Raw genomic sequence first — 14,035 nt, 5'->3', positions numbered from 1 at the left:
TTAGTGCAGGTAAACAAAGCAGAAATCCACACCTGGATTTTATATGAAAACTCATTCCACACCTGCCAATTAGGGCTTTGCTGAATTGCGTGCTGTTGTCTTGTGATGAAGCTGCATCGAAAGCATTGAAAACATCATACATTCTCTAAAAAAAAAAAAAGAGCTCAGTCACGGTCTTTGAGGTAGAATCAGGGAGATCAAGGAACTAAAATTCCAAGTCAAGGACTGAGGTTGACATAATTAAAAAGTGGAAGAGAAGAGAATGCAGTCTCTTAGCAGAGACTGCGTGTACTGACACAGTGCTTTTCTTTGTCAAAGCACCACATAGACACTTAACTTTTTGATCCTTACCCTATCTTTAAAAACTAATTGTTATTTTCCTTTTTAAGAATGGTGACTAAATAATGTATGATACTAAGTTAATTTCCAAGGCTTCTTCAGGGGTCAATGTAAGCCACAGAACTATAGGTTAGACACCTAAAACTTCTAATATTAGGCCCCAGTACTTTCTCTTAAAAAGTCCCTATAAAAATTACAAAAATTACCTCTTTTTCAATAAAATGGCATAGGCTTTTCTCAAATTGTCTTAATGTTTTTTAGAGAAGTCATAAAAATGTTTGTTTCAAGTGTGTAGATAAAATATTATATTAATTGTTTGTAAAGACCTGCAAATAAATTATAGCTGAACTTGAAAAAAATCATAAACTTTAAGGTTGGCTAAGGACAAAGTTGTGAAAGGTATAATTTTCTGCAGTGTCTTCCCACATCTCTCTCCCCACCTCCCTTCTCTCTCTTTTTCTTTAGCTATTCTCTCCCTATAGGTCAGGATCTCTGCCCTAGTAACTCCTGATCTTATGCTTCTACTGAACTTCTACTGCTAAGCCGTGCATAGTAGTTATTCAGACCTTTGATCGGGAGTAGGCAGATGAAAGTTTGAAAAATATCTGGCCCTTGTAAGCTGAGTGACCTTGACAAATTTCTTTTTGACCTCTCCAAGTGTCAATTTCCTCATCTGTCAGCTGGGATAATAATAACAGTATTTCTCTCAGACTGTGCATGCAAAAAGACTTGGCCCAAATATCTGAAATGTTTGAAATAGTAAATAAATTTGAGTTATTTTTTATGCCTCTTCTTTTTTTTTTCCTCTCTTCCTCACTCTCTTCCTGTTACTATTTCCTCAAACTCTCACAACTTGCTCTGATAATTAAATCTTACCTTGCTGTTAATGAAGATTTCATGGTAAATATCTAAAGATGTCTTCATTTAAAAAGAAACACTTCATAGTTGGTGGTGATTTAACCCTTTAATTCTTTTTGAACCTCAAGTGCAGAGGTTTGATTTAATTCATTTATTATTTAATTTGTTCTTCTGTTTGTGTTTTTGTAGACTGTGTATTTCTATTTTCTTAGTAGGTATCTTAATTTATGTAAATGGTAATACTCTGTGTTAGATCTTAGTCTTTTTCATGCTTCTTTCACTCCACAGGCTATTTTTCAGATCCAGCCAAGTTGTTACGTGTATCCTGGTCTCTCATCTTTAATTGTTGCATAGTACTCACCAGTGGGTATCAATTCAAAGCTTTTAAATTTTCACAAAAGAACTTCTAAAGACAGAGGAGAGTGAAGATACATCCCCTCAGCCTCTCAAAGGGGAGCCCAGAACTCTAGGCCCATATTTCTTTGAAATAATTTGATTTATTATTTAAAAAGAAATCATGTGATTTTTGCATCCTATTTCATAATATGTCCATGTTTGGTTACTATAAAAACAACATTGGGGTTATGGCTGAGTTGTTTAATTGTTATTTTCGCTATATCAAGAAAAATGACACTCTAGGAAAATGTACCAATTTTTTTTTCCTGTTGAGTGTCCATATTCCCTGCACACTGCCACATATCCTAAGTTTGAGAAGCATGGTCTTGATCTAAAATAAGCAATTTCTAAAAGTAGGATTTCAGGAAACATTTTGTTTGGGAGACAAAGAATAATACTTAAATTACTTCTTATTAGGAACTTCAGCTCTGATAAATATACTTAGCACTAAATACTTGAAATATGTCACTTCCCACAGTAAATAGTCGAGGCTACTGGCTTCCACTCCAAGTTAATCATAAAAAGATGGAATAACTAAATGTGTTCCTAAATAAACGCTTTGAAAGAAGCTAAGTCTTTAGGAGATTTGCCATGGGGTACCTGTAGAATGGCACCATGGGGAGTCTTATATAGGGTTTCAATGAATCTCCCTTTATTTCCATTAACAATTTCCCAAGCTGTCTAGAACAACCATATAATCCAAGCAATAACTTCAGATACCACCCCTTCCAGCCAGGTGATTTCCCACAACTATTTCCTAGACAGACATTCTAGAGACACCACATTTCTGTCTTCACGACTTTGGAAATGCTGTTTTAAGTCTTCCCTCTCTCTTTTACTGATCATTCTTTGTGGTTCAGATAGAGGCTTACCTATTTTATGGTACTTTCCCAAATTCCATTTATTATTGTGTTTCTCTGAACTTCCAAGGAAGTTAACTTATTCCTTATAATTTACTTATTCCTTATAATTTACCCTGTTGCTTGTGTGCTTATCTTGATTGTAAACTCCTTGTTGAAAATAACTATATTTTATATATTTTTTAGAATTTCCCTGGGCACCTCGAACAGAAGTGGACATGTAGTAAGCTCTCAATGAATACTTATTATTTGATTGAATTGCCAGCCCTTAGCATGTTTGGTTGAATTTCAATTGTACATGCTGTAAGCCTTGGTACTCAAAGTGTGGATCACAGGCTAAGAGCATGAGCATCACTGGGGAGCTTGTTAGAATTGTAGAATCTGGGTCCCACCTCAGACTCACTGAATCTGAGTCAGCATTCAACACGGTCTCCTGGCTGATTCATATGCACATTAACGTTGAGACATACCTAGTGTTCTTCCAAGCTCGCAGTGTCAGTAGGTTAACAAATTCTATAAATACTCAAATGTCAGAATCATTAAATGTTATCTAAAGCTTAAAAGAATATGAAATAACATGTTGAAGGTTCAGAAAATCTTTTAAAACTTGATATCTAGGCTATATTCCTGGGTGAAATCTGGCCCACTCCTTGTTTTTTGTGTAGCCTTTTGATATGGGAGGGGGGCAGGGAAGTGCTGGGTAGAGAAGGGTGAGGTCCTTGGTGAGGGCTCCACCCTCAGGCCTGCACCTGTCAACCTAAGTGAGAACAGGTACTCCTGTTTTCATGCCGGACTGTTGCATTTTCCCAAACCACTGTGGCCTGCCACACTCCCACACACAAGTGGCTGAAGATGGAGAGGAGCAGCGGACAGCAGCAGTGAGCAGCAGTGCGGGATGGCAGAGAAGGAGGGAAGAGGCACCTAAATGTCAAGAGGAGTTCGCAGAGAACAGCCAAACTCCAGGGTAAGATTATCTCTCCCACCCCTTCACCTTCCGGCTCCCCATCCATCTCACTGAGAGCCACCTCCACCATCAATAAAACCTTGCACTGATCCTTCAAGCCTGCAAGTCACTTGATTTTTCCGGGATACTGGGCAAGAGCTCAGGATACAGAAGGCTGTCACCCTGGCCCTGGGTCCTTGCAATAAGGCAGAGGGTCCATTGAGCTGATTAACATTCAAGCTGTCTTCAGATGGCAAAGCTGAAAGAGATTTGTAATACTGGGGTTGCAGGCACTCACTCCTACATACTACCACAGAGGTGAGAGCCCAAAGCCCTCGCCCGGGCCTCTGCATCTGCCTGCCTGAGTGTTCCCGCTAGGGGTTTGAGCTGCCCGGAGATGGAACAGGCAAGCCACACCCCTGCTACATGTCCCATGAGGGGAATCAGGGAACTCTCCCATTTCACTATGAGTTAAAAATATTTTTTTTTTACATTTTCAAATGGTTAACAAAATCAAAAATAATTTCATGACACATGAACATTATATAAAATCAAATTTTAGTATCTGTAATAAAGTTTTATCACAATGCAGCCACATCCATTGGTTTACACAATGTCTTTCACTCTACAACACCAAAGCTTTGTAGTTGTGACAGAGACCACATGGCCAGCAAAGCTGAAACTATTTTTTATGTGGCCCTTTACAGAAGAAGGTTTGTTGGTCTGTGATCTAAATTCATGCTTATAGACTGTGATCTAGATTCAAGATCTAGATTCTAGCTAAACTTGTGGAAAAGGAACCATGAACTTTAGACATTCGTTGGCTTTTTTTTTCTTTTTTTTATGAGACAGGGTCTCATGTTTTTGCCCAGGGCGGAGTGCAGTGGTATGATCATAGCTCACTGCAGCCTTGGACTCTTGGGCTCAAATGATGCTCTCACCTTGGCCTCCCAAAGTGCTGAGATTACAGGCATAAGCCACACTGCACAGCCTATTTGTTGACTTTAATATTCTATGTATACATAACATAGGGGGATGCACAAGCTGCATTATACAGTTACCTGCTGTGGAAAATTCTTTGGAAATATTTCAAAATCATTGTCTTGTGGAATAACAGCTTTCTTTTCTAACCAGTCACAGGAAGTAAGAGAAATAAAAGTGCTTGAAAATATCCAGTATGTCATTGTCATTTGTAACTCAGTGAGCTATTACAGTTTTGTCAGGTCCAATCTCTAAGGAGGTGAATGAAAATATATATCTTGGGCAATTTGACCCCTATCAACATCATGCATCATGGTTACTCTGACATCTGAAAAAGAGCAATTCTTCTCTGTTAACTTGAAGACTCGAAGTTAGTGGTAAAGGTCACTCCCTCCTTCACCTTTAGCTACTGGATATCAGATTGAAATTAAAGTGAGGAGGTCTGGAGAAGGTATTCTACATCTTCTGTCAAATTAGTCTAATCCTTATTAAGTTGTCTTGTTAATTCAGCATGTTTGAAGGGCTCCTGACACTATGAGAAATGTCACCCTGTTACTTTAAAGGACTTAAAGGATATGAAGCTTCTTGGTTTGAGTCAATTCCTCCCTGATGCATCCTGGGGCTTAGGGGTGTGTGTGCCCTTCTTAGCTGCTTGTAGAATTGCTGTGCATCCTTGTGTTTAGCAATACAGAATGGTAGCTATGTGGATTGGCTGAATAAAACACAAGACAGGAGAAATCCGAAGGCTGCCTGAAGTATTTGTTTTCCTACATCCTTCACATCCAAGATTTGTTAAAGCAAATAAGTGATACTGTAAAAATAAATGTAATGTAAAAGGTGATAGGCTATCAAATGTTTGCACTCTAAAATTTAAATAAAATCCCACCAGAAAGATTTAAGTGCTTAATTTTAAGTTCCTGCTTGAAACAATTCATTTTGAAAAGTGTATTGTTTAGTTGACAGCTTGCTGGATGACATGCAGTAAAGTGTGGGTTATGCTCTCCTCACTAGTAAAATACGTTTCAAGCCATTCTACTTCTGGGTAATTCATATTCTTTGCTGTATAGACTGTGAATACCTGGTTTCTTTCAAATCACTTTCTTTGATGATAAGCAGCCACCACAACACTGTAGGGTTTACTTTAGATGAGGGACTGGAAATGAAATTAGCCATATAAATAAAACACAAACAATGAAAAAATGTGAACCCGTAACTACTTTACTTTTCTTCCATTCACCTTTTGGGAAGAATTAGAGTGAGTTAAGAAAGAGACACTCGACAGTGGGTATGATATCAAGCTTGAAGTGAATTGGAAAATGTCACCCAAGAGTCTCTAGGTTTCACCAACCTGGGGTTGCAAATGGGACCATGATAATAATAGTAGCCAGAATGTTATTATTTCTTGCTCCAAATTTTAATACTGAAGCTCCAGGTGTAGGCAAAATCCTCAGCCTGGTGCCAGTGTCCTCCTTCCTAGCCCTATTATTTTTTCCAGACACTAAGTTCTCAGGGGGCACTGCTTCTGCTGGGCCAGGCACCACAATTGATGTGCCACAGTCCTCAAAGTGCCTAAATTGGGCTGGGTGCTCAGTGAATCAGGAGAAAATGTCTCTCTCCTCTTTGATAGACTGTTCTGGAGGTCCCAGTATGGTGCTCTTGTGCATCAATATTTTACAATGAGAAGAAATCCTTGAAATGTTTACTTACAAATCTTTATCTATCTAAAGTAGAGCCCAGACATGTCCATGGGTCCAGTCCACAGATGTTTGACTAATTGCTCCAGTAATATATTTGCAATCAACACTCACATCCCTGGCTTTGTTGCCAGACCTGTTTGTTGTGCTTTCCTCTTTGTCTCCTTGGAATAAATGACCATCCATGAGTTTCTTTAGCCCCCATGAAAGTCGACTTGAAGGATGTCATTTGCCAAGTCACAATGCATGTTCATCTTCAGATTCAGCAATGAGGCTACCAGCTTCCATGCAAACATTCCTTTGTTGGGCTACCCTTCTAGTCCATTAGACATTCCCAGACCTGTCTGACCCCCAGCAGTGGACAAAACCTTGGCTCAAGCCAGATGGTTAGTGTGAGCCAGAGAGTTTCCTAATGCTGTGTATTTATACCCTATTCTCACATGGATGGTGGGATCAGTGTTTCTTCCTGCTCCCTAGGAAACCTGGGAAGATATAATATTTGATATGTCAAATAACATATTTAGTTTTGGCAAACAGTAGATCTATTTGAAGTGGTGGTAGGACAAGTTCTTTTGCTCACTGAGTATACCTGTGTGTCAGGCATTGTGCTATGTGTTACCTAATTTAATGATCATAAAAGTCTGCTTTGTTTTTATAGTTTATATTATTACTCCAAAACAAAGACAGAAACAACCCCTCTTGAAACTCCTGATATCCTGAGTTGTAATAACTTGCCCAAGTTTATCAGGAATCAATTAGAAAATGGTAGGAGTTTCAAACCTTTGTCAATCAGACTCCAATGACCATTAACTTCTTTCATTCTAATATATTGAAGGTATTTGTATATCCTTCTTATTTATTTTTGAGACAGGGTCTCACTCTGTAGCCAAGGAGGGGCCGCAGTGGCATGATCACAGTTAACTTCAGCCTAGACATCCCAGGTTCAAGTGATTCTCCCACATCAGCCTCCTGAGTAGCTGGGATTACATGTGTGTGCCACCGCGGCCAGATAATTTTTTGAGTTTTTCATAGAGACGAGGTTTTGCCATGTTGCTGAGGCTGCTTCCTATTTATTTTGAAAAAATATAAAAGGAATCTAAATCCCTCTTTATATTTAGATTCTCCTTACAAATTTCTCTAAATACATTAGCCTAAACTACATACTCATCCTTATTCTTTGCCAGAAACTTTTCACAATAATCTTTTTCCAGAAGAGTTGTTTCAGTATATCAGCACAATAGAGAAGGAGCCACTATTAAGACAAGCAGGTCTAAACAATGCTATCATGTGCAACACCTTGTAGCTGACAAAAATTAGCTACTCATATTACTGGAAGCATAGACCTGGATACCTGCCATTTCATTGGTGGAAGTAGATTCCTCCCAGTGATAAATTGATTCCAGTTATCTAACAGCCTTCAGGCATCTACCACACTCAGCCAGGAGACCATCAACCCCTTTATCAACAAGAAGGAAGAGCAAAGCCAATGCCAAAAGAGAACAACAGGGTGTGAAATTTGGTTTATTGTACTCTAAGTCTGTGGACCAGTCAGATCATGTCATAAATATGCTCCTCACAGTGCTCTGCCTGGAACTTCAATTACAGAGATAGTAAGTACATCTCTAGAACAACTGCTTTGTGTATTTCTGTATTGTTCTAGACATTGTAACAAAGAAAATAAGTAATTAGCGGCTTTTTGTGCTAAGTGCTTTAGCTCCAATTTGGCTGGAGTATTTTAAATTTAATTGTTTCAATGTTAATCATGCATTATTTTGTAAGCAATACTTTATCAACTAAGGAGACTCTTACTGATAGAATGGATGAGTCTGTTCCATGTTTTCTTTGTAACTGTGAATATTTCCTAATCCCCGTGTGTATGTGAATGGTTTTAAGATTTTAACTATTCGATTTTTTAAATATATGTATCAGAATCAAATGCATGAAATCGGTTAATGGGATTGGTAAAAAAATAAAAGGATGTTAACAAAATACATAAATAAATTTTAAAATTTCAGCATTGTACATGTTTGTCTCTGGAAATTTCTATTGATATGTATAAGTAATAAAATATATATTATTTTTATGGGAAAGTTTTTACCTTCTCTGATTAAGTCTAAAAAGTTAAGAAATAAAGTAAGGCATATGTTACTATATTACATTATATTCATCATATGAATCTGTACATGGTTAAAGATGACAGTTTTTTTAATCCTTTAATGTACAGTGTGAAGAAATTTTCATAATTCTTTGATGTCAGATAACGTAATATATTGGTAATTATTCAATGATCTCTTATTTGCTACAGGAATACAACTTACGTATTTTATTGGTGAAAATTTTACATTAAATTATAATTTCCTAACAGTTCATTTCACTCAAGAATTTTATTGTGTACCTTCCAATTGGCAAAATGTTTGAAAGTTCTCCATAAGAAGTACTCTCAAATTATGTGGCATATAAGCTATCTAAACTATGGGATTTGAAATTCTCTGATCTTTGGTTTAGTTTTATACATAACAATAATTAATAAAGCAAGGCACAGTCTCATAAGTAACAGATAAACCACCATGATGTACCAAGGCAATGATGAATGTCCATCAGCCCCTCTCGTTTGTGGGTTCTGCATCTGCATATTCAATCAACCACAAATCAAATATACTTGGAAAAAACATAATAACACAATAATATAAAATACAAAATAACAATTGTATTTATATAGCATGTATATTGTATTAGGCATGATAAGTAATCTAGAAATTATGTAAGGTATGCAGGAGGATGTGCAGAAGCTATATGCAAATATTATGCCATTTTATATAAGGGACTTGCGCATCCTTGAATTTTGACATCTGAGGGGATTCTGTAACAAATCCTTCATGGATAGTGAGGAAGGAGTGTACTTTTGTCAAAGAAAAAAAAGATACTTTATGTCTGGCATTCATATTCTTACATTTATAAACTAATTCAATTATTAGTATTGCAATTTTATTATTTTTTGATTCATTGTTGAGAAGTATTAAATTTTCTTCCTTGCACAATAAGAATATAGTCCAACTTCACTTTCATTTTTTAAAATAAGAGTATTAGAGATCCTTAGAGAGCATATAATTATGGGTTACAAATTCAAATCAATTCAGGTTCCAGGCAGGTAAGCTAATTGGAGAAAGCCATTGAGTTGTACAATAACAGGGAATGGTGAAGTCAAGTCAATAGAGACTTGGAGAATGTATGTCTCCTATAAACGCATTAAAAACAGAATACAGCTCTCACTGAGCAAAACCTAACTATAGGATATTTACCCAAGGGGGCCAATTTGCACCCCTGCAGAGATCCAATGATTTGCCATGCAGCTGATCAGAGGCACAGCAGAAGGAGGCCTTGCACATTTATTAACTTTTAAAAAGACACTCATTTATTGAAAACCTACTCTGAACAAAACTTCGGACCAGGCAGGGGGTATTCAGCATTGAAACTAACAGAAGTGACACATCTTTATCTTAAGTTCATTCTGTGCTGCTATAAGAGAATATCTGAGACTGGTAATTCATAAAGAACAGAGACTTATTTCTTATAGTTCTGGGAGCTGGGAAGTCCAGGGTAGAGGGACTGATCTGGTGAAGCCCTTCCTGCTGCTTCATTCATGGCAGGAGGTGGAAGGGTGAGGGAGCATGAGAGCGAGAGCAAGGAAGGGGCAGAAAGGGCAGAAGTCACTCGTTTTGTCTGGAATTGACTCTCATAATAACGAATCCACTCCCATGAGAATAGCATCTATCCATTTGTGAGGGCAGAGTCCTTATAATGTAATCCTCTCCTAAAGATTCCACTTCTCGACAATGTTGCCTTGGGGATTAAGTTTCCAACACCCTAAACTTTGGGGGACACATTCAAACAATAGCACCTATATTTTCAAGTCACTCAGATGGTTCCTGATTAATTCCAGTAATGCAGGTTTTGATACGTTGGGAAATGAAATCCTAAAGGTTTTATATGACTGTTCATGTTCTAAGAATTTAAAAGCTAGATATCCTGGTAATATACTAATATATCTACTTAAAAAATCCAAATATGTATATGTAACTTTACAAAAAAAAATCCCCACAATAATACTAATGCCTACAACTTTATCTATATGTTGACAAAGCATCTGTTAACAAAAGAAAGGCAGAAGAATAAAAATATATATTCTCAATTCACTCACACACATAGACATAAACTCACACACACAAAATAAAATGCTCCAAACAAAAGTAATTTAAAAAGACAGCTCAATTCTTTTTTGTAGTACTTCTCCTTTAGTATTTAGATAATCACTCTTGTGAAATAAATTTTTGGAGAGCAGATCATGTACATTAAATTGGCTCTAACCTTTAACACATAGAACAACCTCAGAAGCAGAAAGCTAAAATGCTTTCAGTAAAAGGCACTAAATAAAAATATATGTGAAGAGGTGGGTATAACAAAATAGGAAGTTTGTTGGGATCTGTGAGTTCTTATTGAACTAGAGTGTAGAAATTGCTTAAAGACATCAACAATCTTCTTTTTAAAAAATATGTTTTCTGCTAGCTAAAACAAAGCACTTTGTTCGGAATCCCTCCCTACTCTGTTTAACCTAATTCTCTCCATTGCTTTCCTAAAGCAACTATCTTGAAACACCAGTCACGACTTTAAAAAAAATTACCAAAAACTTCTGGTTTTGATATGGAAAACATTAATTAAAGGAGCAGATTCACTCCAGAATTGCAGCACTTGAAACTAAATCCATAACAAGTTTTACCAGAACAAGGTTTTCTTCCTACGGGTAATCACTTATTCAATTAAAACATACTTCACACTTTCATTACCTGAACAGAAGAAAATAGAAGATAATTTGTTATAGCTAAAAAATTAAAACAGACACAAAGGAAGAAGATCACAAGTTCACATCAGGGCTTGGCTTTTATATTTACTGGAAAGAAGTATTTTTTTTTCGAGATGAAGTCTTGCTTTGTTGCTCAGGCTGGAGTGCAGTGGCACAATCTTGGCTCACTGCAACCTCCACCTCCCAGGTTCAAGTGATTCTCCCACCTCAGCCTCCTGAGTAGCTGGAATTACCAGTGCCTGCCACTATGCCCTGCTACTTTTTGTATTTTTAGTAAAGATGGGGTTTTGCCATGTTGGTCAGGTTGGTCTCGAACTCCTGGCCTCAGGTGATCAGCCTACCTCGGCCTCCCAAAGTGCTGATATTACAGGCATGAGCCACCGCTCCTAGCCAAGAAGGATTTTCTTACTTTTTAAGGAAACAGGTCCCTACAGTCTTTTTAAAACCAGAGAGAAACATAGGTCCTCAAGCTGGCATTAAGACTTTTTGGTATTTGGAAATGCAGTGTTTTAAAGCTTGTTGCTTTAAGTACAGGAGATATAAGCTGGAAGAATCACTCATGCTATCAACCCTTTTGAGAAATAATACCAAAATCTCTTCCTGCGTCATTAGGTGAAAGCATTTATAATTTAAAAAAATCAGACAGCGGTCACTTTGCCATAAATTTTCATTTCCTTAGAAAATATAAAGATCGAAGCATTTCATTTTGTAAAGCATGCATTAATGACCATTACGGTTATCAAAAAAGATTTTAAACTGCTGTGTTCTTGTCCTTGACAACTTACAAAGAACCACTTTTTGTGAAGTGGTTCTCTCAGGAATCTGGGATACAATCAGTAATTGATTTTGTTGAGAGATCTAATTGTTTGATAAAAGCATTATTTCATTCTTTAGAATGGTAACCTTGGGGGAAGAGGTCTTAACCTTTCTTTTTTTTTTCACAGTCCTGAAGAGATGTGTCTCTAGATTGAATGGTACTGCAAGGTTGACTGAATTAATTGATTGGTCAATTCAGCCAAGTAGCCAATTTTCTTTTCTTTTCTTTTCTTTTTTTTTTTTTTCCTCATTTGTTTCCTTAGAGTTGAGTTGATTTTTGTCCAGTTAGACTGAAGAACTAGGCTTCAAATAGACCAGGAAAAGAATTTACACTTTGCCCAAACAGAAGCAAATTACTGAAAGCCTTTGAAACCCTTGACCAAAACTGTTTTCATAAAGGCATATTTTTAAGGGTGCGAAAACTCTTATAAAAACTGTCCTTAATTTAGTATCTCCAAAAGTGAGCTTCTAGTTTTCACTTTCTCATCTGTTTCTTCCACAATTTTCTATCATCCATGATTCCCATGGTGTAACTGACTTCGGGTGACATTACTCCTCTACTCAAAAATACTCATTGACTTTCCACTGCTCGTGAATCAAAGTAATTCTAGATTCCTTGAAATTTGGTGGTGACTTTCTTTCATCCACTAAGAAGGTACTAACACTTTCCAAAGCAACCTTTAGACTACTTGCTCTTCTCTGAAATAATCCTCCCACTATGCCTTTGTATATCTTGTTCAGCTGATGCAAATGCAGGTTTTCTGTTAATCATCCCGATAGTTAACTGAATGCAACTTCAGTTTATGTATTTGTGGAGCTCCTCTAAGCTACTCCTGGGGAGCACCTCTTTTCCCTGTTTTTTTTTTTTTCTTGTCTCCTTTCTTCCACTTTACCCATAACCACTAGTTCACATCACAGCTCGGTTTTTCATGCAGAGACTCAGAGCTGCTGCCTATGTTCAAACCTCTGTGTGTTCACGAGGAAAAACTGAACTAATATTGAATGCATGTTACCATTTATCCTTTACGGAACTGACTACACTTTTCCTGCAGTGCTCAAAACCCTGCGGATATGTGTCAGGTGTTAAGTACTCATGCTATTACCAATGCCAAAGGACTGCAGAGGTGGAAGTTGCCTGCTGCAAACTATGCAAGGGGATATTGGCCTTAAAATAAACTGCAACACAACCATCATCACTGATAATAAATCTAAAGTGGTTGTTATCTTGGACATGAATGAACTAATTTCTCTGAATTGCTTATGCCTCTGGGGCACAGTGTAGAGAACAGAGGACTATTGGACATCTGCAGAGATCAGAAGCACTTATTCCATTCAGAAAAAAAGATAACTCTGTTTACTTGAGGGCATGATATGGCCTTGACTCAATGTTAAATTAACAGCAAATCAGCAAATGTCCAGTAGCCATCATGCTCAACTATTTTTTTTCCTTAAAAAGAAAGAAATACACTTTGTACAATGTCTTGCTTACGTCTAAGGCCCAATCCTACCTATGGAATACATACCTGAGCCCCTGTAACTGAGGGCTGAAAATATTTCCCTCAGTGATTCAATGCCAATCTTGTCAAGTTGTTCAAATAACTTGACTAGGTTGTGGGTGGAATTCTCTGTAAAACTTAATGCATCAAACAAAATTAATCTTAGAATAATAAACTGGATTTAAGTCAATTAGTACTTAAAATGAAATGGTATATAAGACAATAATATTTTTCATCTCAAGTGGAAAAAATCTCTAATCTAATACATTAGGGTTAACTTTGTGATCCAGCAAAGTTAGCTACTTTTGAAATAACTTGATCTAGGCAGAAATTTCTATTTTTACAGTTATTGTCACCTTTAAAGCAGTAGAAAATTGAGTCTCAGAGCATTTGCTTATTAGGCTTGCACTGAAAGGCTAAATGAATTGTACTGAGTTGATAGGATTTTTGTGTGGCTTTTGAGAAAAGATTCTCTTCCAATTATTCATAACTTCCAGTATGCCAGTCTCAGAATATTTTCAGGCTCTCATTAGGAGATTTTGGTATTCTGGGTTTGGGTAAACTGCTTTTTGGGTGGTACAATGAGGAACATTTTAATTTTTTCAATTTGGTTTCTACTTATTCCATATGTGTATCATTTTGGCTAAAATTTATCAAAGAAACTTACTCTTACAGTCAAGAGACAGTAATCAAAGTTATGGAATTTAAAACTACCAGGCTAAAAACAATTTTGAGGAGTCAAATGCTGAGTTTTAAAAACCCCAAAGAAATAGAAGATTGTTACTTGAGTAAAT

At 36.9% G+C, this 14,035-nt stretch overlaps 1 long non-coding RNA gene across 1 annotated transcript in view; it reads left to right on the top strand.

The window, feature by feature from the left end:
• Positions 1–7,495: 7,495 nt before the first annotated feature.
• The window catches only part of LOC129058982 (uncharacterized), a 206,517-nt gene continuing 199,977 nt past the window's right edge, over positions 7,496–14,035 (top strand). The window contains exon 1 of the long non-coding RNA XR_008524508.1: positions 7,496–7,681. This is a non-coding gene — a long non-coding RNA (uncharacterized LOC129058982). The remainder of the gene's footprint in view (positions 7,682–14,035) is intronic.

The sequence above is a fragment of the Pongo abelii genome, chromosome 3, assembly GCF_028885655.2.
Source record: "Pongo abelii isolate AG06213 chromosome 3, NHGRI_mPonAbe1-v2.0_pri, whole genome shotgun sequence".
Taxonomy (NCBI): Eukaryota; Metazoa; Chordata; class Mammalia; order Primates; family Hominidae; genus Pongo; species Pongo abelii.
This window is presented reverse-complemented; position numbering and strand designations above follow the sequence as displayed.